Here is a 22,841-nt window from a genome sequence, read left to right on the forward strand (position 1 = left end):
ATGGTATAATTAGCAACGGAGATCTTGTTCAATTACACAAAAAAAGCTACTGTTCTTCTCATTTAGGATTTTTTTAAATTGATGTTATTATAATTTGCTGTATTTCGTGGAGTGCGATAAAATGTGCTATAATTGCTGCAAAAACCATCTGAAGCTATAATAAGTGGCCTCATACCTATAAGATTGTCACTTTTAGGATTTTGTTGCAATGGTCTTTAGTATGATAGGCGATAATTCTACATAATTTATTTTTTTTTGTTTGATGATATTATAATTTGTTGTATTGTGGACTGGGAAACAGTTGGCTCTGAGTGCTTCAATAGACATCCAAATCCAGCGTATATGGACTCATACCTCTAAAAGTGCGACTTTTGTCAATTTGTTTCTATGGTCTTTGATAACATAAAAATAAGCAATTGTTCTTCACACTTATGAGGTTTTTAAATTTGATGTTATTATAATTTGTTCTATTTCGTGGAATGTGTTAAAATGTGCTATAAATGCTGCAATAAACATCTGAAGTCAGCATATGCCGCCTTATAACTGTAAAAATGTCACATTTGTGTTTTGTTATAATGGTCTTTGATATGATTGCCAAGAAATCCATAAATAAATTTTTTTTAAGTGAAGATCTCTTTTTCATACTTTTTGTCGCCTCAAAGTTGTCCTATACTAGCGTACTCTGCAACTTTTGTTCAATTTATTTTAGTAGTTTACTAATTTCAAGGTTTAAGAACAATCAGTATTGTTTATTTTTTTGTCTAACTTAAACAAAAATACAAAACTACTTTTCAAGAGTTTATCTGCTTTTATCATTATTTACATGGTTCGTTTGGGTTCCTCAATTGTTTTTATCAGAAAAACAATCTAAAACAAAGTTTTTTTGATAGCAGAAAGCTTACGTTCACTCAACAACATGTGGAGTTCTATACAAAAAAAATTAGAGGAAAAGAAATTAAACGACCGTAAAATTTCACACAAACATATTGTTTCCAGAGTCAAAATCATTAGTAAACACAGCAACCATTCTGCTGAGAGAAAAAAAGCCATACTACAGTGTTCTTGAGAGAAGCTTGTTCAGAAGGCTTAATTAGTAACAGGAAGCTCATTCAATTACACAAAAATAGGCGATAGTTCTACATAATTTATTTTTTTTGTTTGATGATATTATAATTTGTTGTATTGTGGACTGGGAAACAGTTGAATCTGAGTGCTTCAATAGACATCCAAAGCCAGCTTATATGGCCTCATAACTCTAAAAGTGTGACTTTTGTCAATTTGTTTCTATGGTCTTTGATAACATAAAAATAAGCAATTGTTCTTCACAATTATGATTTTTTTTAAATTTGATGTTATTATAATTTGTTCTATTTCGTGGATTGTGTTGAAATGTGCTATAAATGCTGCAATAAACACCTGAAGTCAGCATATGTGGCCTTATAACTGTAAAAATGTCTTTGCTGTATTTTGTAATAATGGTCTTTGCTATGATTGCCAAGAAATCCATAAATAAATTATTTTTAAGTGAAGATCTCTTTTTTCATACTTTTTTTATTGTCGCCTCAAAATTGTCCTATACTACAGTACTCTGCCACTTTTGTTCACTTAATTTCGGTAGTTTAATAATTTTAAGCTTTAAGAAAAATCAGTATTGTTTATTTTTTTGTCTAACTTAAACAAAAATACAAAACTAATTTTCAAGAGTTTATCTGCTTTTATCATTATTTACATGGTTCGTTTGGGTTCCTCAATTGTTTTTACCAGAAAAACAATCTAAAACAAGGTTTTTTTGATAGCAGAAAGCTTTCGTTCACTTCAACAACATGTTGAGTTCTATACAAAAAAAATTTAGAGGAAAAGTAATTAAACGACCGTAAAATTTCACACAAACACATTGTTTCTAGAGTCAAAACCATTAGTAAACACAACAACCACTCTGTGCAGAAAAAAAGGCTATACAACAGTGTTTTTGAGGGAAGTATGCTAAGACGGCTTAATTAGTAACAGAAAGCTCATTCAATTACACAAAAACAGGCGATAATTCTTCATAATATATATTTTTTTAAATTTGATGATATTATAGTGTGTTGTATCGTGGATTAAGAAACAGTTGGCTAAGAGGGCTGCACTAGACACCCACAGCCAGCTTATATGGGCTCATACTTCTAAAAGTGCGACTTTTGTCGATTTTTTTCTATGGTTTTTGATATTGTTGCCATGAACTCCGTAAAAAAGTCAGTTGAAAAAGTAGAATTTTTCTTATGATTGCTCGATTTTTGCATCAAAAATGACGTATGATAGCGCATGGTGATGCTCCTATACTGCACTTTAAGGCTACATTCATAAAAGTAACTGAAAAAGACTGAACAATTTTGTTTTCATCCAAATTTGTAAGAAAAACACTTGTTTTTAGTAAACTGTCCCTTTTTTGATTTTTTTCATAAATGTGGAGTTATTTTTGACTGCTAATCGTCTTTAATGAGACGTTTTGGACAGTCTGAAACTGAGGAATCAACTGTTTTCCCAAAATTCAAAAATGTCTGTTCTCACTGTTTTTTTGTTTCTAGTTATAGTCCTAATTTTTCGAACGAATTTGCAAAACAACACAGCCTTTATGGCGATGTGGGAATTTATTCCCACATCGTGATAAAGGCTAGGAACAGTTAGTTTGTCCATTGTTGACTTGCAGGCCGCCCAGAATCAGGTTTCTAGTGGTTTTTCAGGCTAATTTTTGCGATTTCTCCAAAAATGGGGGTCGTGATATAGCCCAAAATCTGAGGTACACTTTGGATATTCAGTATTATTTTCTAAAGTACTTTATCAAATCAAGCGGGAATAGTCGCATTTTCTTGGTACTGAACTCTTCTTGCTTGCGTGTGTTGGTTATCCCCGAAAACGGCTCGGCTAAAAAGTTATTTTGGGGTAACTTAGCGAAAACTGCCAATTTTAGTACATTTTTGAATTGAATTTTGTTTTTGAATTGGCCAAAACGAGTGATTATTGGCTTGATCTGTTGCTATTAAGAAGTTCTTCTCTGAAATGGCTAATGACAGTCCTGAAAAATTTACTTTAGAACTGTTATTCAAAGATGAATGCGGAAAAACGAAACCGTTCTCAAATTTTGGGCTGAGTGGTGTTTTGCTTAATTGAACAACTGTATCGTCGTGCATTGACAATATTGTACCTATAACGGCTCGCTTTGTCTGTATCAGACTTGTTTGCTTTTGATGAGTAGTAATTACACTGACAAGCCCTGGTCTAGAAGTTATTCAAAGACAAAATTGCGAAAAGTAGCATTTTTGGGTCATCTTGGTGTTCAACCAAGTTTTGGTACCCCACAATACCCAAGTAACCAAACATATATGGGTTCGTTAGTTTCCTCAGATAGTGTGGAGTGTTCCCATATATATTTTTCATATGGTTTTATTGAGTTGAGGTCAACTTTTGCCCTGTATGCGCCGAACGTCGATTTTGGCCAATCTCTTCTCAATTTTCATGGCTGAGCAGTGTTTTGCGCAATTGAACAAGTTTTTGGGCGTGCGTTTTGTGTTTTCTAGACACCATTTAAGTTGTTCAAGCTAATGAAATCAAATAATGGGGTTAATTCAACAATTTTTCTTTTTTCACGATTTCATCAAATTTCTGTTGATGTTGTTTTATGTCAAAACACACAAAACACCATAACCTTCATGGTGAGGTGGGAAATTTTTTCCCACCTCACCATGAAGGTTTGCCGTGACCTAGAACGTGGAAGTGGGCCAGAATTACACCCACAAATGCGCCGGGAACGCTGTTTCACGTTGTTTTACGTCGGTTCCGGAGATCTTGGGCTTCGATTTTAGCCCAAAAAATGGGGTACAGAACAGTATTTTGTTAATATCTGCTAAAGTACTGTACCAAATTAAACGGGAGTGGTCGCATTTTGTTAGCACTGAACCCCTCTTGCTTGCAGTATTTGGTTGGTTTCCCAAATCGGCCTAATCAAAAAGTTATTAATGTTCAAAGTTGAAATAGTCCGAATTTTCGGGCTATCATGGGTGACCCAATTTTCGGTACCACAAAACAGTGGATTTAAGGTACATATTATAGTGTTTTAGAATCCTCAGATAGTGGGGAGTAATTCCCTGTATAAATCATAGGGTGTTTTCTGGAGTCTCGATGGTCAATTTTAGCTCTGCAGCTCATTTCTTCTTCCATTTTGGGGTCCTGGTACGACGCCTTGTTTTTGAAATATCTCCTCGTAGAGTGCACCGATTTTGAATTTTTTTGCATATTTGAACGTGTCATGAGCCGAGCTTTCAGACTATATATATTACTTATAGCGTTTTCCTTACCAGTTTGGAAATATTGACCGGTACAGGGACAGTCAGTTTTGGCCATATTGGAGAGAAGACCCACATGCCGAGCCGATAAAAACTTGGTCAAAAACGTTGTGGAACGTTGAAATATGGCTGGGTAGATCCCCTGTGATATGGCAAAGGTTGTCACAAAATTTGGTTGTTATAACCAAACTCCTTGGTTATGAGTTTGATGAGTTCAGATGAGTTCAGAAGACTTGTGCTTCTGAAGCATATGGTACGGTACCTTTATTCCTTAATATCTCCCGATTGAGCAATTCAATCAGGATTTCGTTTCGATATTCTAGTAGCATTTGTAATGAGCTTTCTAACAGTATATTATACGTTTCATATGATGCTTTCACTTTCGAGATATTGACCATTGCAGATCAGGTCATTTTGGCCCAGGAAGCCCACTTCTTCACCACGTTTTGGGTCAGATCTTGGCCCCAGATGGCCCAATCACCCCAAAATTGGCCCTGTTATGTCTGTTATAATGTCCTATAACTTATATCAACCGGTAATGTGGTTCAATAATTGCGAACCACTTATTTATATATATTTACTACTAATAACCTAGTAATCCTGTCCCATAGGCGGTTCTGCCGCAAAGGTGCGCCCCGTTGAGACGCTGGTTGGTCAGCTCCCCCCTATTGCACCTTGTCTTTCCCCATAGGATCTCTAGGAACAATCTGTGCTGCGCACAGACTTTTGCGAGCGTTCTTGTGTGTCTTTTGGTTGTGTTGAAGTGACGTACTGCTCATATGTATACCAATGCCTCATTTCAGGTAGTTATAACTATGTCAACCTTTCCGAAAGGTTATAAAATTCCTCACAAGAGTGACCGAGTAGCGTACTATCGTTCTCAATCTATTGAGATATTCGATCACCCGGTGGTCGAAAAGGTCAGTTTTAAAGTATACTTTAATGCATGTATGCATGTACGCAGAAATGCTGCCGAGTAATAGCGCGGGAGACCCCTGCATTTTCTCGGTAGCATTAATGGACTTTTTCTTAATCATGCACACATCTAAGGACATGTAATCTTGGCCCTATGGATTCCTAAACGTGTTTAATTGCTCTCAAACGAACTTTGTAACAATTATATTAGCACTGTGGTCTCTTTTTGTGCGATTTATGGGTCGCTTGATCCCTTTTTCCCCTGACCGATTTGACACATTGACCCATTATTATGTTCATTGTTCCCTAATTGAACCTATATAAGCTGGGTGCGAGTAGAGCGCATGCACCAAATTTTTAATGCAAGCATATTTGAAATTTAATCTCGATTTTAGCTTATTTTTCGTTTTCTCGAAAAAAGCATTCTTTATTTGGACAAAACTCTCTATTTTTCGTTGCTAAAAATGGAAATAGGAATTTTCTTATGTTTAGGGCTCCTAACTTGAGCTTACAGTGCTAGTCAAGTGGACTTTTGTCATCAAGCACCTTTTTAGTGGGTGGACTTGAAAACATTTTTCAAAACGCTAAATGCTTCTTTTTTTTTAGAAAGTTTCGTTCTCATTTTTTCGTTCGAAAAATTATTTGAAGTCAATGGGCTTCAAACCCTGGTTTTCTAGGCTGGATACGCGTAGAATGCACCAATCAATTTTTTATTGCAAGTGCTTTGAAAATTTTACTTGATCGTAACCTTTTTTTTGCGTTTTCTGGAAAGAAGCATTCTTTATTGGGACAAAACTCTCTATGTTTCGTTGCTTAAAAAGGAAACGGGCAATTTCTTCTGTTTAGGTCTCATGAATTGAGCTCACAGTGCCAGCCAAACGAACTTTTTGTCATCAAGTATCTTTTAAGTGGCTGAACTTGAAAACATTTTTCAAAACGCTTAATGCTTCTTTTTTTTTAGAAAGTTCCGTTCTCATTTTTTTGTTCAAAAAGTTATTTCAAGTCAATGGGCTACAAACCCTGGATTTCTAGGCTGGATACGCGTAGAATGCACCAATCAATTTTTTATTGCAAGTGCTTTGAAAGTTTCACTTGATCGTAGCCTTTTTTTTGCGTTTTCTGGAAAGAAGCAGTCTTTATTTGGACAAAACTGTCTATTTTTCGTTGCTTAAAAAGAAAATGGGAATTTTCTTCTGTTTAGGGCTCATAAATTGAGCTTACAGTGCTAGCCAAGCGAACTTTTTGTTATCAAGTGTCTTTTAAGTGGCTGGACTTGAAAACATTTTTCAAAACGCTTAATGCTTCTTTTTTTTTAGAAAGTTCCGTTCTCATTTTTTTGTTCAAAAAGTTATTTGAAGTCAATGGGCTACAAACCCTGGTTTTCTAGGCTGGATACGCGTAGAATGCACCAATCAATTTTTTATTGCAAGTGCTTTGAAAGTTTCACTTAATCGTAGCCTTTTTTTTGCGTTTACTGGAAAGAAGCAGTCTTTATTTGGACAAAACTCTCTATTTTTCGTTGCTTAAAAATAAAATGGGAATTTTCTTCTGTTTAGGGCTCATAAATTGAGCTTACAGTGCTAGCCAAGCGAACTTTTTGTTATCAAGTGTCTTTTAAGTGGCTGGACTTGAAAACATTTTTCAAAACGCTTAATGCTTCTTTTTCTTAAAGAAAATTTGGTCCTCCATTTTTGTTCAAAAAATCAATTGAAGGCAATGGGCTTCTAACCCTGCTTTGCTAGGCCAAATACAAGTAGAATGCACTCATCGTATTTTTGTTGCGGGTAGTTTTGAAAGTTTCGCTTGATTATAGCTTTTCTCCTCGTTTTTTCGAAAGAAGCATTCTTTTTTTGGACATAATCTTTTTTTTTGCTTTGCCTAAAACGTATATAGGATGTTTCTTCATATTGGAGCGCCTAAATACAGCCTATAGTGCCAGCCAAGTGACCAGTTTGTGATGGATCATCTTGTACATGACTGGACTTGAAAACTTTTTTCAAAACGCCTATTGCTTCTTTTTTTTAATGAAAATTTGGTCCTGCCTTTTTGTTCAAAAATGACATTTAAGGCAATGGGCTTGTACCCCTGTTTTGATAGGCCAAATACAAGTAGAATGCACGCAACAAATTTTTTTTGCGGATAGTTTTGAAAGTTTTGGTTTATTTCAGCTTCTTTTTTCGTTTTCTCGAAAGAAGCGTTCTTTAATTGAGCAAAATTTCTTATATTTTGTTGTTAAAAACCGAAATAGGATTTTTCTTCTGTTTGGAGCTCCTAAATTGAGCTTACAGTTCTAGCAGAGTAAACTTTTTGGTAGTGAACATCTTGTAAGTGCCTGAACTTGAAAAAATTTTTCAAAAAGCTTAATGCTTCTTTTTTTTTGAAGAACATTTGGTCCTCCCTTTTGTTCAAAAAATGATTTTAAGGTGATGTGCTTCTAAACCTGTTTTTCTAGGCCAAATACAAGTAGAATGCACGCGTCAATTTTTTGTTGCGGGTAGTTTTGAAAATTTTGCTTCATTTTAGACTTCTTTTTCGTTTCCTCGAAAGAAGCATTCTTTATTTGGACAAAATTTCTTATATTTTGTTGCTAAAAACCTAAATAGGATTTTTCTTCGGTTTGGGTCTCCTAAATTGAGCTTACAGTGCTAGCCAAGCGAACTTTTTGTCATCAAGTATCTTTTAAGTGGCTGGACTTGAAAACATTTTTCAAAACGCTTAATGCTTCTTTTTCTTAAAGAAAATTTGGTCCTGCCTTTTTGTTCAAAAAATCATTTTAAGGCAATGGGCTTGTAAACCTGTTTTTCTAGGCCAAATACAAGTAGAATGCACGCGTCAATTTTTTGTTGCGGGTAGTTTTGAAAATTTTGCTTCATTTTAGGCTTCTTTTTCGTTTCCTCGAAAGAAGCATTCTTTATTTGGACAAAATTTCTTATATTTTGTCGCTAAAAGCCTAAATAGGATTTTTCTTCGGTTTGAGGCTCCTAAATTGAGCTTACAGTGCTAGCCAAGCGAACTTTTTGTCATCAAGTATCTTTTGAGTGGCTGGACTTGAAAACATTTTTCAAAACGCTTAATGCTTCTTTTTCTTAAAGAAAATTTGGTACTGCCTTTTTGTTCAAAAATTCATTTTAAGGCAATGGGCTTATAAACCTGTTTTTCTAGGCCAAATACAAGTAGAATGCACGCGTCAGTTTTTTGTTGCGGGTAGTTTTGAAAATTTTGCTTCATTTTAGACTTCTTTTTCGTTTTCTCGAAAGAAGCATTCTTTATTTGGACCAAATTTCTTATATTTTGTTGCTAAAAGCCTAAATAGGATTTTTCTTCGGTTTAGGGCTCCTAATTTGAGCTTACAGTGCTAGCCAAGTCAACTTTTTGTCATCAAGTATCTTTTAAGTGGCTGGACTTGAAAACATTTTTCAAAACGCTTAATGCTTCTTTTTTTGAAGAAAATTTGGTCCTCACTTTTTGTTCAAAAAAATCACTTGAAGTTAATGGGTTTGTAACCCTGTTTTGCTAGGCCAAATACAAGTAGAATGCAGGCGTCAATTTTTTAGTGCGGTTATTTTTTGAAAATTTTGCTTGTTTTCAGCTTTTTTTCCGTTTTCTGGAAAGAAGCATTCTTTATTTGGACAAAAATCTCTATTTTTCGTTGCTAAAAATGGACATAGGAATTTTCTTCTGTTTAGGGCTCCTAACTTGAGCTTACAGTGCTAGTCAAGCCCACTTTTTGTCATCAAGCATCTTTTATGTGGCTGGACTTCAAAACTTTTTCAAAAACGCCTAATGCTTCTTTTTTTTAATGAAAATGTGGTCCTGCCTTTTTGTTCTAAAAATCATTTGAAGGCAATGGGCTTGTAACCCTGTTTTTCTAGGCTAAATTCAATTATAATGCACGCATCAAATTTTTATTAAGGGTAGTTTTGAAAATTTTTCTTCTTTTCGGACTTATTTTTCGTTTTCTGGGGAGAAGCATTCTTTATTTGGACAAAAACTCTCTATTTTTCGTTGCTTAAAAGGGAATTAGGAATTTTCTGTTTAGGGCTCATAAATTGAGCTTACATTGCTAGCGAAGCGAACTTCTTGTCATCAAGCATCTTGTAAGTGTCTGAACTTGAAAACATTTTTCAAAACGCTTAATGCTTCTTTTTTTTTTTAGAAAGTTTCGTTTTTTTTTGTCCAAAAAGTTATTTGAAGTCAATGGGCTTCTTACTCTGGTTTTCTAGGTTGGAGGCGGGTAGAATGCCAACATCAATTTTGTGTTGCATGTGTTTTGAAATTTCCACTTGCTTATAGCCTTTTTTTGCGTTTTCTGGAAAGAAGCATTCTTTATTTGGAGAAAACTCTTTTTTTTCGTTGCCTCAAAAGGGAAATGAGAATTTTCTTCTGTTTAGGGCTCATAAATTGAGCTTACAGTGCTAGCCAAGCAAACTTTTTGTCATCAAGCATCTTTGAAGTGGCTGGACTTGAAAACTTTTTTCAAAACGTTTAATGCTTCTTTTTTTATAGAAAATTTGGTCCTTCATTTTCGTTCAAAAAATCATTTGAAGGCAATGGGCTTCTAACCCTGCTTTGCTAGGCTAAATACAAGTAGAATGCACTCATCTTATTTTTGTTGCGGGTATTTTTGAAAGTTTCGCTTGATTATAGCTTTTTTTTCGGTTTCTCGAAAGAAGCATTCTTCGTTTTGACAAAATTCTTTATATTTTGATGTTTATAACCTAAATAGGATTTTTCTTGTGTTTAGGGCTCCTAAATTGAGCTTAAAGTGCTAGCAAAGTAAAAGTTTTGGTAGTAAACATCTTGCAAGTGGCTGGACTTGAAAACTTTTTCAAAACGCTTAATGCTTCTTTTTTTTTGATGAAAATTTTGGTCCTCCCTTTTTGTTCAAAAAAATCACATGAAGGCAATGGGTTTGTGAACCTGTTTTTCTAGGCCAAATACAAGTAGAATGCACGCGTCAGTTTTTTGTTGCGGGTAGTTTTGAAAATTTTGCTTCATTTTAAACTTCTTTTTCGTTTTCTCGAAAGAAGCATTCTTTAATTGGACAAAATTTTTTATTTTTTGTTGCTTAAAACCTAAATAGGATTTTTCTTCGGTTTAGGGCTCCTAATTTGAGCATACAGTGCTAGCCAAGTGAACTTTTTGTCATCAAGTATCTTTTAAGTGGCTGGACTTGAAAACTTTTTCCAAAACGCTTAATGCTTCTTTTTTTGAAGAAAATTTGGTCCTCCCTTTTTGTTCAAAAAAATCACTTGAAGGCAATGGGTTTGTAAACTTGTTTTTCTAGGCCAAATACAAGTAGAATGCACGCGTCAGTTTTTTGTTGCGGGTAGTTTTGAAAATTTTGCTTCATTTTAGACTTCTTTTTCGTTTTCTCGAAAGAAGCATTCTTTATTTGGGCCAAATTTCTTATATTTTGTTGCTTAAAGCCTAAATAGGATTTTTCTTCGGTTTAGGGCTCCTAATTTGAGCTTACAGTGATAGCCAAGTGAACTTTTTGTCATCAAGTATCTTTTAAGTGGCTGGACTTGAAAACATTTTTCAAAACGCTTAATGCTTCTTTTTTTGAAGAAAATTTGGTCCTCACCTTTTGTTCAAAAAAATCATGTGAAGGCAATGGGCTTGTAACCCTGTTTTGCTAGGCCAAATACAAGTAGAATGCACGCGTCAATTTTGTTTTACTTTTTTTTGTCGACTTTTTTTGTTATAGGAGAACGTGCAGCCGAAACCATCGAGGAAACGAGGGTTTGAAAACCCGTTCCATCATCCCATTTCCTTTCAGTTCTCAAATTTCGAGCCGACGGTGAAAGGCCCAATGGGACCAGCAAAATTGGAACTTAAGGGTCTTTACCCGAAAGTTTCAACTGTGTGCTTCCTCAACTCAAGGGCAAAAGAAGAGAGAAACTGGAAGCTGAAAGGATGGCTAAATTTTGCAAATCCCAAAGACTGCCGCGAAACCTATGAGGAGATATTAAAGAATCCTAAAAGTGGCATTGTTGTCGAGAAACTAGGCGTTGAGCAAGCTGCTCCACTGTTTTCGTCCTTGCAGGTTGAAAAACCGAAAATAATGCGAAAAAAAAAGAAACAAATTTTGAAAAAGACCTAAATTTTGATAAATGCATTAAACCTTTGTGAAATGTTTGTTTTATATTTTACTGAGCTTGATTTTTTATCGCTCTCAGTCTTCTAATTTCATTGTTATGGCTTGAGATTACCATTAGTAGGCATTGGGGTTTTCTTAGATATCTGAAGGTCAACAAATTTTGCGGAAACCCAACCTAAAAAAAAACGGCTCAAAAATTTTGGAAACTTTTTCATCTCGCTCGCAAATCGTTGAATACAGTTTCTAATAAAACAATCACTCATAAATTGACCCAATAGTGGTCCTGAAGTAAATATTGGGGCTTGAAGCATCTTTTAAGTGGCTGGACTTAAAAGCATTTTTCAAAACGCTTAAAGCTTCTTTTCTTTTAGAAAGTTTCGTTCTCATTTTTTCGTTCGAAAAATTATTTGAAGTCAGTGGGCTTCTAACCCTGGCTTTCTAGGCTGGATACGCGTAGAATGCACACATCAATTTTTTATTGCATGTGTTTTGAAAATTTCACTTGACTTCAGGCTTTTTTTTGCGTTTTCTGGAAAGAAGCATTCTTTATTTGGACAAAACTCTCTATTTTTCGTTGCCTAAAAAGGAATTGGGAATTTTCTTCTGTTTAGGGCTCATAAATTAAGCTTACAGTGCTAGCCAAGCGAACTTTTTGTCATCAAGCATCTTGTAAGTGGCTGAACTTGAAAAAATTTTTCAAAACGCTTAATGCTTCTTTTTTTTTAGAAAGTTTCGTTCTCATTTTTTGTCCAAAAAATTATATGAAGTCAATGGGCTTCTAACCCTGGTTTTCTAGGTTGGATACGCGTAGAATGCTCACATCAATTTTTTATTGCATGTGTTTTGAAAATTTCACTTGATTGTAGCTTTTTTTTGCGTTTTCCGGAAAGAAGCTTTCTTTATTTGGACAAAAACTCTCTATTTTTCGTTGCTTAAAAGGGAAATGGGAAATTTTTTCTGTTTAGGGTTCATAAATTGAGCTTACAGTGCTAGCCAAGCAAGCTTTTTGTCATCAAGCATCTTGTAAATGGCTGAACTTGAAAACATTTTTCAAAACGCTTAATGCTTCTTTTTTTTTAGAAAGTTTCGTTCTCATTTTTTGTCCAAAAAATTATTTGAAGTCAATGGGCTTCTAACCCTGGTTTTCTAGGTTGGATACGCGTAGAATACTCACATCAATTTTTTATTGCATGTGTTTTGAAAATTTCACTTGATTGTAGCTTTTTTTTGCGTTTTCCGGAAAGAAGCTTTCTTTATTTGGACAAAAACTCTCTATTTTTCGTTGCTTAAAAGGGAAATGGGAAATTTTTTCTGTTTAGGGCTCATAAATTGAGCTTACAGTGCTAGCCAAGCAAGCTTTTTGTCTTCAAGCATCTTCTAAGTGGCTGGACTTTAAAACTTTTTTCAAAACGTTTAATGCTTCTTTTTTTTTAAAGAAAATTTGGTCCTCCCTTTTCGTTCGAAAATCATTTGAAGTCAATGGGCTTGCAAACCTGCGTTTCTAGGCAGGATAGGACTGAAATGCGCCCATCAATTTTTTGTTGCAGGTTTATTTTGACAATTTTGTTTGTTTTTAGCTCTTTGCTTCGTTTTTTCGAAAGAAGCATTCTTCAATTATACAAAATTCTTTATATTTTGTCGCTTAAAACCTAAATAGGATTTTTCTTCGGTTTAGGGCTCCTAAATTGAGCTTACAGTGCTAGTCAAGCGAACTTTTTGTCATCAAGTATCTTTTAAGTGGCTGGACTTGAAAACTATTTTCAAAACTCTTAATGCTTCTTTTTTTGAAGAAAATTTGGTCCTCCCTTTTCGTTCAAAAAATCATGTGAAGGCAATGGGCTTGTAACCCTGTTTTGCTAGGCCAAATACAAGTAGAATGCACGCGTCAATTTTTTTTGGGGATAAGTTTTGAAAATTTTGCTTCATTTTAGACTTCTTTTTTGTTTTCTCGAAAGAAGCATTCTTTATTTCAACAAAATTTCTTATATTTTGTTGCTAAAAACCTAAATAGGATTTTTCTTCGGTTTAGGGCTCCTAAGTTGAGCTTACAGTGCTAGCCAAGCGAACTTTTTGTCGTCAAGTATCTTTTAAGTGGCTGGACTTGAAAACATTTTTCAAAACGCTTAATGCTTCTTTTTCTTAAAGAAAATTTGGTCCTGCCTTTTTGTTCAAAATTTCATTTTAAGGCAATGGTCTTGTAACCCTGTTTTACAAGGCCTAATGCAAGTAGAATACACGAGTCATTTTTTTGTTTCGGGTATTTTTGAAAATTTTGCTTCACTTTAGACTTCTTTTTCGTTTTCTCGAAAGAGGCATTTCTTATTTGGACAAAATTTCTTATATTTTGTTGCTATAAACCTAAATAGGATTTTTGTTCGGTTTAGAGCTCCTAAATTGAGCTTACAGTGCTAGCCAAGCGAACTTTTTGTCATCAAGTATCTTTTAAGTGGCTGAACTTGAAAACATTTTTCAAAACGCTTAATGCTTCTTTTTCTTAAAGAAAATTTGGTCCTCCATTTTCGTTCAAAAAATCAGTTGAGGGCAATGGGCTTATAACCCTGCTTTGCTAGGCTAAATATAAGTAGAATGCACTCATCGTATTTTTGTTGCGGGTAGTTATGAAAGTTTCGCTTGATTATACCTTTTCTCCTCGTTTTTTCGAAAGAAGCATTCTTTTTTTGGACATAATTCTCTTTTTTGCTTTGCCTAAAACGTATATAGGATGTTTCTTTAAATTGGGGCGCCTGAATACAGCCTATAGTGCCAGCCAAGTGACCAGTTTGGGATGGATCATCTTGTACATGACTGGACTTGAAAACTTTTTTCAAAACGCTTGATGCTTCTTTTTTTTGAAGAAAATTTGGTCTTCCAATTTCGTTCAAAAAATCATTTGAAGGCAATGGGCTTATAACCCTGTTTCACTAAGCTAAATACAAGTAGAATGCACTCATCTTATTTTTGTTGCGCGTAGTTTTGAAGGTTTCGCTTGATTATAGCTTTTTTTTCGGTTTCTGGAAGGAAGCATTCTTTATTTGGACAAAAATCTCTATTTTTCGTTGCTAAAAATGGAAATTGGGTTTTTCTTCGGTTTAGGGCTCCTAAATTGAGCTTACAGTGCTAGCCAAGCGATCTTTTTGTCATAAGGCATCTTGTAAGTGTTTGGACTTGGAAACAATTTTCAAAATGCTTAATGCTTCTTTTTTTGGAAAATTTTGTTGTCATTTTTTGTTCAAAAAGTTATTTGAAGTCAATGTGCTTGTAACCCTGTTTTTCTAGGCTAGATACGCGTAGAATGCACACATCAATTTTTTTATTGCAAGTGTTTTTGAAAATTTCACTTGATTGTTACCTTTTTTTGCGTTTTCTGGAAAGAAGCATTCTTTGTTTGGACAAAACCTCTCTATTTTTCGTTCCTTTAAACGAAAATAGGGACTTTCTTTTGTTTAGGGCTCATAAATTGAGCTTACAGTGCTAGCCAGGTGAACTTTTTGTCATCAAGCATCTTGTAAGTGTCTGAACTTGAAAACATTTTTCAAAACGCCTAATGCTTCTTTTTTTTAGTCAAATTTGATTCTCATTTTTCGTTCAAAAATATAATTGAAGTATATTGGCTTGTAACCCTGTATTTCTAGAGTGGATACGCGTAGAGTGCACACATCAGTTTTTTATTGCAAATGTTTATGAAAAATTTACTTGATTTTAGGGTTGTTTTGCGTTTTCTGGAAAGAAGCATTCTTTATTTGGACAAAACTCTCTCTTTTTCGTTGCTTAAAACGGAAGTAGGAATTTTTTTCTGTTTAGGGCTCATAAATTAAGCTTAAAGTGCTAGCCAAGCGAACTTTTTGTCATCAAGCATCTTGTAAGTGGCTGGACTTGAAAACTTTTTTCAAAACGCTTAATGCTTCTTTTTTTTTAGAAAGTTTCGTTCTCATTTTTTGTCCAAAAAATTAATTGAAGTCAATGGGCTTCTAACCCTGGTTTTCTAGGCTGGATACGCGTAGAATGCACACATCAATTTTTTATTGCATGTGTTTTGAAAATTTCACTTGACTTCAGGCTTTTTTTTTGCGTTTTCTGGAAAGAAGCATTCTTTGTTTGGACAAAACTCTCTTTTTTTTGTTGCTTAAAACGGAAATAGGATTTTTCTTCTCATTAGGGCTCATAAATTGAGCTTACAGTGCTAGCCAAGGGAACTTTTTGTCATCAAGCATCTTGTAAGTGGCTGGACTTGAAAACTTTTTTCAAAACGCCTAATGCTTTTTTTCGTAAAGAAAATTTGGTCCTGCCTTATTGTTCAAAAATTCATTGTAAGGCAATGGGCTGGTAAACCTGTTTTTCTAGGCCAAATACAAGTAGAATGCACGGGTCAATTTTTTGTTGCGGGTAGTTATGAAAATTTTGCTTCATTTTAGAATTTTTCGTTTTCTCGAAAGAAGCTTTCTTCATTTGGACAAAATTTCTTATATTTTGTTGTTAAAAACCTAAATAGGATTTTTCTTCGGCGTAGGGCTCCTAATTTGAGCTTACAGTGCTAGCCAAGCAAACTTTTTGTCATCAAGTATCTTTTAAGTGGCTGGACTTGAAAACATTTTTCAAAACGCTTAATGCTTCTTTTTCTTAAAGAAAATTTGGTCCTGCCTTTTTGTTCAAAAATTCGTTTTAAGGCAATGGGCTTGTACCCCTGTTTTGATAGGCCAAATACAAGTAGAATGCACGCAACAAATTTTTTTGCGATAGTTTTGAAAGTTTTGGTTTATTTCAGCTTCTTTTTTCGTTTTATCGAAAGAAGCGTTCTTTAATTGCGCAAAATTTCTTATATTTTGTTGTTAAAAACCTAAATAAGATTTTTTCTTCTGTTTGGGGCTCCTAAATTGAGCTTACAGTTCTAGCAGAGTAAACTTTTGGGTAGTGAACATCTTATAAGTGGCTGGAATTGAAATCTTTTTTTTCAAAACGCTTATTGCTTCTTTTTTTAGAAAGTTTTGTTCTCATTTTTCGTCCAAAAAATTAGATGAAATCAATGGGCTTGAAACCCTGTTTTTCTAAGCTGGATACGCGTAGAATGCACACATCAAGTTTTTCTTGCGAGTGTTTTAGAAAACTTAACTTGATTTTGCCTCTTTTTTTTGTTTTCTCGGAAAAAGCAGTCTTTATTTGGACAAAAATCTCCATTTCTCGTTCCTAAAAACGTAAATAGGAATTTTCTTCTGTTAAGGCCTCCTAAATTGAGCTTACAGTGCTAGCCAAGCGAACTTTTTGTCATCAAGCATCTTGTAAGTTGCTGGATTTGAAAACTATTTTCAAAACGCTTATTGCTCCTTTTTTGAAAGACAATTTTGGTCCTCCCTTTTCGTTCAAAAATCATTTGAAGTCATTGGGCTCGCAACCCTGTTTTGCTAGGCTGGATACGCGTAGAATGCACGCAGCAAATTTTTCTGGGGAGTGTTTTTGAATTTTTCACTTCTCTTTACCCTTTTCTTTCGTTTTCGTGAAAAAAGCGTTCTCTTCTCGGACAGAATTCTCTATTTTTCGTTGCCAATAAAGGGAAATTCTCTAAAATTTTCTGTTTAGGCCAGTCAAGCAAACTTTTTGTCGTGAAGCATCTTGTATGTGGCTGGACTTAAAATGTTACTTAATTTTAGCTGTTGCGTTTTCTCGAAAGAAGCATTCTGTTTTGACAAAATCTCAGTGTCTTCAAATTAACATAGTTTCTACTCAAAAGGTTTTCAAACTCTTTTAGATTGTTTGAAATGAGTTGTTATTATTCAAGAAGTTTGGATCAAGTGCATGGGTTACTGGATGTATCATGGAGTGATTTAGCTGATGGAGAATTGTTTTCGTTGCCTATTTATTCCGAAAAAGTTGGGGAAGATGGCGCTTTTAACTTTGGCAGATTTTTAGCCGCAATACTGTTTGGTTCTGGGGCTAAGTGTGCGCTCATCAACAAAAAATTGAAACGCAGTGTTTGGCAAAGTTGTTTTTCGCCAACATACGATCAAAGGCTTGAAAAGTTGTTTCAAGATTGTGTTGAACAGAAGTTCCACGATGACAAAGAAGTTTCAGTAATGTGGGCTTTACTTGGCGCTAATACTTATGGTTCAGAAATGCGACGAAAGCACCCTGAGGAAATTCAATCTCAAGGCTCGCAAACGTATTCAGGAAACTAATGAGAATAAAAGTTTCATAACTGAATGCTTTAGAAACTGGTATCAATTGATAGAATACCGTTTTAATTTAATAACTTCTCAAAGAACTGTGTTAGATTTGATCTAAATTGAATTAAGTTTGGTCCTTTTTCGTTTAAATTATCTTAATCTTTCTGTTGAAAACAGATATTTATTCAAATTGCTTCATAAAGAAAAACTACCCTTGTGGTATATTTGTTTAAGTTTAGGCTACACAAAAACACTGGTTTCTTGGTTAAGTGAGGGCAAGAGCAGTTAGTCTTTTTTTTTCGTTTTCAACGCCGATTCTTTTTTCAGTGAAAAGAAATGTCTAAAGTACGTAAATCAAGTAGGGCAAACTTTGGTGTAAATAGTCAGCGTCCTCTGATGCCCGGAGTTGATGACGAAATGCAGAAAAAGGCCAGTAAGCTCTTGTGGGTGTTCTACAAGAAAGGTGATCCCAAGCCTTTCACACTGGAGTACAATTGCTCAAGATGGGAAAAAGAGTTTACGTTGCCCATGAGATTAGCAATGCAGCCAAAGGACCGATGCAACGTGTGGTACAACGGGGAATGGATCAGGGCCTCTCTTTGTGCGCTTTGCGTCAAAGAAAAAGTTTCTGTCGTGGAAAAACAAGTTTTTGAGACTGTGGCTGCTGCGGATTCGTCATTAACAGATATCAGTTTTGCACCGTAAGTTTTTTTTTTTTAAAAAGCAATTTTTGTAAAATCAAAACACTTTTGGAGGAAGGTTTTTTTGTGGTTCTTTCTTTTTCAATCCCAACCTTCCTAATTCTCTCTCTGTCTAATTTTTAACTGCTGCTTTCTCTTTTCACGTTTTTCTCTATTTTTCTATATCGAAAACCATTTGCAATCAAGCAAAAACCAGTGGCCGTGGTCTTATTTATTCATATCGTTTGGTACCTAATTGGAGTCTCTGAAAATAAATCTTCAATTTTTCTAGTGACATGAACAACAGCCGAACTCAGAGTTCACTGAAGATATTCAAACGCTTTGAGGAAGAGACTGCATGCCCTAAAAGGAGATCCCCTTACAATGATGAAAACCAGCCTCCGGTGAAGAGTTTAAGATTTGATCGGAACACACTGGCTGGCCCTCAAAATGCTGCTCCAGTGGTCTCGGTACAAAGTAAACCTACACAAGAGAAGCCAGAGGAAACGGTTATTTTTTACAATTTAATAATGACTAAGTTGCCAGTCCTTAACTCCTGTATTACATACTAAATTTTTAGCTACAGTAGTCGCTCATTTCTAAAATTTGCAAAGGTATATTTGAACTTTCATCGTTGTGTTTACTGCTTGTTTTTAACGCATATTTTGTGCTTAGATTCCAGTGACTGTTGTCGAGAAGATGATGGACAAGTTCACTGATGTGTTTGTCCGGAAGGTGAGCGAGCTTGTAAGTGTCCAAGAAGAACACAACAGAAAAATGGCGAAAGAGAATCAGCTCTTGAGATCGAAATTGACTTCTTTAATGAAAGTTAGACCAGAGCCAATCGTTGATGAAGAACCCTCTGCCAACAATCCAGATAACCAAGAGCCAATATGGGTGAACGATGTTGATTTGATGTCACTGAATGCTACGTTTGGTCCCTCAACTTTTGGTCGAACACTTGCTGCTGTGATCTTTGGCACAGGAGAAGAATGCTCTTTGATAAACCAAAGAATTGGTGCAAAACTTTTGAAACCGAATTCTCGACCTAGCGTTGATCAGGAGCTTGAGCTGAAAATGAAGAGCTGCATCGAGAGGAAGTTCCCCTCAAACAAACGATTTGCCGTAGAAAAAGCTTTTCAGGGCGCCAATCAGTACGGTGCGGAAATGAGACAAAAATTTCCCTGGAAAAAAGAAGCAAGAAATACCGTTGGTGTAGAGTCTTAGATTTGACATACCACGATCCTTCAAAAAAACTTGAGTGCTCGTTCTCCTCGACTTGTTGCTATTTTTTAAAGTTGCTTCTCCTAAATTGATGTGCCAGAATATTGGCATATTTTGAAACTACAGATTTGATTTCAAAAAATTTCTTTGCTTCATTACTTCGTTTCAAAAACTTCAACTTTAAGTTCACAACTAAATTTTTTGTGGCATTTATACCGCTTGCTTTAGTCGTTAATAAATGAGGGTATTGTTTTTGTCTCTGTGTTATCTGTTGCCTTATTGTAAATTTTGTTCAATGTGTTATGTAACAAAAGCCAGTTTATTTTGTTTGGTGCCACTTGATTTGACAAATGTTCATTTGTGTTGATTATGTAGTTTCTCCTCTCCAGACGTTTCATTTTTTTTTTCTGTAAAAATACACCAATGTTGATGTATTTGAGCTTGTTCTCAAACATAGATCAGAAATAAAAGTTAAACATGTTATAGAATTTAAACCATTGCTTGAAATGCAGTTTTTTATTTAAGTAAAAAATAATCAAGCTGGCAAAGAGGAGTTGGAGTTATAATGTATTAGCTTTGCAGAGGTTTACAAAGATAATCGCTGTAACAAAAGGAAAAGACAATGGTTTTATATCAATCTTTCTTATCTACTGAAGGAAACTTTGTATTACAGAGTAATGTCTGCTAGAGAAAACATCTTAGAGTCCTCTGATTCTGAATACCCTATCAGTGATGATGCGCAGTCTTTTGAGTTTTCTGATGAAGAAGTGCCACCTCCGAAAAAAATGCGGCGTTCGAGAAAACTGAGTGAATCAAGTGAAGAGCGGGACGATAATGAAGAAGAAATAGTTGAGCGCTACCCCGCCGACAGTATCGACGATAGGGACTTCAGTACCTCTGCTCCCCTTTTGAAATTGGAAAGCGAATTCGATCGCATCATAGAGTGCCATAAAGAAAATCTGAAAAACTCAAGAAGGCAAGAGAAGGCATCTAATGCAGAATTCCTTAATTCTGTAATTCTTATGACTCGGCGCGAAGAAGTTCTTGTCGACAACCGTGAAGATCTCGCTGTAATGTTTAAAGGGGAAAACCTTCTAGAGCTCCAGGCAGGCCACGAACCATCAAAATTTGGGCGAGAGTTAGCCAGAAAAATTTTTGGTGAGAAATACAACTGCAAGCTGCAGGAAAAGATGCTGGGTCCTGGGAGAAGAATGTCTGACCAAAGAGGGAGAGTTGATGAGCACGTCGAAAAGATCTTTAATGGTATATGTCTTTTCTTAATTTGGAAAAAATCAAGTGAAAATAGTCAAGAATCTAAGCTGGAAAATTAAGAAAGTTTCAAGCTCAAATTTTTCGGGTTAATGAAACTGGAAGAAATCCTTATTAGAGTTTTTTGCTTTAGATGTTGTTCGCCGTAAGTACCCGCGAAATGCTGAGCTGGCACTTAAAGAAGCCAGGAATGCCGCAAACCAGATGGGACTGGATTTGAAGAAAAAAAATCCGAACTATGCTCAGAGCCAATCAACCAGTGCCTGAATAAACGTTATAGGATGCAAAGATATATTCGATTATCTATTATCAAGGAACTTCAACTTGATTGAGTACATGATTCTTTGTTTCATTTTTTATTGCTACTTTTTGTTCGGAAAAATAACTCATGATTTATATAGAGGTATAAGTGGGGAAATTTTTGTCAACCGTGTACCCTAATTTGATGCTTTTGATGATTTGCTGTTCTTCAATTCAGTTAATGACAAATTTGGTTTTCTCAGATAAAGAGTTAATGATTTCGGAAGCTCTTTGACAACAAATTTAGACGCTTTTTAGATGTCTTAATTTGCTTAAAATCGCTTAATTAGCCTAACTTTTCTTTTACCGGTAGTTTATTTGCCATCTTTTTTTCAGTTGAAATGAGGAACAAACACAAAAGTCTTGTTCTTGCTCAATGTGATGCGCAAATAACCAACGAGATGATTGCTCAAAATGGCCGCGAAATTATTGCGATGGTTGAGAAATTTTCAACTGAGCATTAACTTAAACTTGTAGAAGAACAACCTCTGTATGCCAAATACGACTCATTGCTTCGAGTCTGCTACAATGAGGCCACCAATTCGTCGTTTGAGTTCAAATTGGATAGTTTCGGAGGCTATGGACTGTTTTTCAACGGCACTGACACTTTAAAAATTTCAAAAAGAAAAGTTCTGGAAAATTTGTGGGCAATTTTAGAACAAGTGGACTCAACAGACGAAAATAAAATCCTGCCCATATCCGTATTCAAGCCTACAAAGGTCTGCAACATAATGCGCTTAATGTGCGGTTCTGTTCGTTTTGTTAATCACTCGTGTGATCCCAACTGTCAATTTGTAGTCTGTGAAGTAGGTGCACAGAAATGTGTTAAAGTAGAAATACTCAAAGACATCCATCCTGGAGAAGAACTTCTTGTGTATTACGGCGACGACTATTTTGGCGAAAACAATATCTATTGCAAATGCAGAAACGATCATTTGCATGTTCAGCAAGCAGCAGAAGCAACTCAGGCAACTGAAGTTGACGATAAACTGGAGCTATGTGTCTTTGATCCAGTTGAGTCTAACCGACTCTCTGTATATAGACAAAATCGTCGAAGACTAGTTGTTTCTAGGAAACGCCCACGAGTGGAAGAAGCACGCTCATATCAGACAAGTAGCTCTGACAACTCGAGCGATTGGTCGTCTGATAAAGAATCGGAGAACGAACAAAATGAATTGATGGAGGTTGTTCAATCGCAAGTTTTAAACGAAGTTGAAAATGTTACTGAGTCCAACAATTTTAATATATCGACACCTCAGGATTCTGTTGCCCCGGATTTAGAAATTGAAAACGTCAGTGAAATTGATCCGAATGTTTTTTCAAGGCCTGCAATTGGGTTAAGCTCTTCTGAATCAGAAGATGATTGCAGTCAAGCAAAGTGTAACCCAGAATCTGACTTAGTGAGTTGTGTATCAGCAATTATTTCCAGGCATGGAACGTCCGACTCGGAAGCAAAGGACTGGATCAGTTTATTGCGATTAGTTGGCACAGAGTCAACCATACCAAGCTTCAAAAGCATGAAAAGGAAATACCAGCCCACAGCGCAAGAAAAAATGGAACGTTTGAAAGCTTGTGGCTCTGGTTTTCGTTGGTCTCTTGATTTCATGACGGAGCTACAATCTGTAATTGAGAAAAACATTACAGAAATCTTTCGCTATGACAACGACCGAAAAAAAGAATCAGATTTAAATCTTCCTGCTTTCTTCGACTTGAACGCGAAAACACTAGAAATTTTCATAATTCTTAATTCAGATGGCGTTAAGATAATGAAAGCATCGTCAAAATCTATCTGGCCGGTTTGGTTGGCGATTGCAAATTTACCTCCAATTTTGCGGTCCTCCTTCGAAAATATTGTTTTGGCTGCGCTTTGGTT

This window comes from Convolutriloba macropyga, chromosome 12 (genome assembly GCF_964194025.1).
Source record: "Convolutriloba macropyga chromosome 12, txConMacr16.3, whole genome shotgun sequence".
NCBI lineage: Eukaryota > Metazoa > Xenacoelomorpha > Acoela > Convolutidae > Convolutriloba > Convolutriloba macropyga.